The 1,730-nt window shown below is 37.0% G+C and overlaps 1 pseudogene; it reads left to right on the top strand.

The window, feature by feature from the left end:
- Positions 1-1,177: 1,177 nt before the first annotated feature.
- LOC128585338 (mitochondrial import inner membrane translocase subunit TIM14-like) lies at positions 1,178-1,501 on the top strand (annotated as a pseudogene).
- The last annotated feature ends 229 nt before the right edge of the window (positions 1,502-1,730 follow it).

Here is a 1,730-nt window from a genome sequence, read left to right as displayed (position 1 = left end):
TCCATCCAAATTTGTCCTGTAGTAATACCTGTATTAATAGATTGTTGGTGTTTAAAGATCTGAAGTGTGAGTAGAATGTATTCAACTGTTTAACATGTAGTTTAGATATCCAAAAGTATGCATGTATAGTTTAAAGAATATGTTAAAAATTAAATATTAATTTTAATATTTGGTTTGGAAAAGCATGTTATAATGTTTTCACTAAAAAAAGAATTTCTTCAATATTAACATCAAACTCTATGACAAAGTAATATTACAAAAGGTTGTCACGGGGCGGCGCCTGTGGCTCAATTGGTAAGGCGCCGGCCCCATATACCGAGGGTGGCGGGTTCAAACCCGGCCCCAGCTGAACTGCAAACCAAAAAATAGCTGGGCGTTGTGGCAGGTGCCTGTAGTCCCAGCTGCTCGGGAGGCTGAGGCAAGAGAATCGCTTAAGCCCAGGAGTTGGAGGTTGCTGTGAGCTGTGTGATGCCATGGCACTCTACCGAGGGTGATAAAGTGAGACTCTGTCTCTACAAAAAAAAAAAAAAAAGGTTGTCACATTCATGTGTTTTATGTTTCATTACAGATTTAAAAGCATAACTTTATTTTAATTAAAGTTAGCACTGTCTTTTGTGTAGTTGGGAAACAGTTGTTTGCTTACTGTTAACACTTGAGAAAATAATGATAGTGTAAGCAATTATCAGTAAATTGTAACTCTGTCATCAAATATTTTGGATACTTGAAGGATAAAGTAGTGAACTTTAATAAATAAATTTTACAGTGAATAAAGCTAGAGTTTATTTTAATAAAATATAAACTATAAGCAGAAAATATATAGATTCAGGCTTAATGATGCATTCTAACAACCATTTCTACAGGTGGCTTGTCAGGAGGAAGCTTGATGCATTCTGTCCCTGGAATATCCAAGGTCTCCAGGCACTTTCTTTAAAGTTAGTAGGTGTATATACCAATTCCATTGCATAAGAAGCACCCAGAAGTATTTACTAACCTCTGTTTCCTCTCCCCTTCATCCTTAAGCATAGCACCTCAAACAAAATGCTCTTTATGCTTGTTAGATATACTAAATTTAACAGTAACAAAATGGAAATTCAGCTTTTGGCTAGGATGATACCAACTCCCGGTGGAGATGGGGGAGCTGAGCCAGACCTTGGACAGCACAGCAGGAGTGGTTGGACTAACCATTGCTGCTGCAGGATTTGCAGGCCATTGTGTTTTTGCAAGCCATGAAGCATATGGAGCCACAAGTAAAGCAAGGTTTTCTAAATCTGCCAAAATCTGCCTTTAGGGGTGGCTATTACAGAGGTGGGTTTGAACCCAAAATGACAAAATGAGAAGTAGCATAATACTAGGTGTAAGCCCTCCTGCCAATAAAGGGAAAATAAAAGATGCTCATTGACCAATCATGCTCTTAAATCACCCAGACAAAGGAGGGCCTCCTTATATAGCAGCCCAAATCAATGAAGCTAAAGATCTACTAGAAGGTCAAGCTAAAAAATGAAGTCAACTTATAATGAATTTTATGTTCATGTTAGTTTATGTATATGAGTGCCAACTTTTTATAATAAAATTCCCCAGAGGTTCAGTTTTTAAAATGATTTAGGATAAACTAAACAAAAAAGAAGAGAAAGTGAAATTCATAGAGCAGTCAGCCTCTTTAAATGTTCATCCAGTCAAAAATTGCTTTAGTAGATGATAAGAACATGGGTTGGTCTAAAGAGGAGAGATTT

This window comes from Nycticebus coucang, chromosome 5, assembly GCF_027406575.1.
Source record: "Nycticebus coucang isolate mNycCou1 chromosome 5, mNycCou1.pri, whole genome shotgun sequence".
NCBI lineage: Eukaryota > Metazoa > Chordata > Mammalia > Primates > Lorisidae > Nycticebus > Nycticebus coucang.
This window is presented reverse-complemented; position numbering and strand designations above follow the sequence as displayed.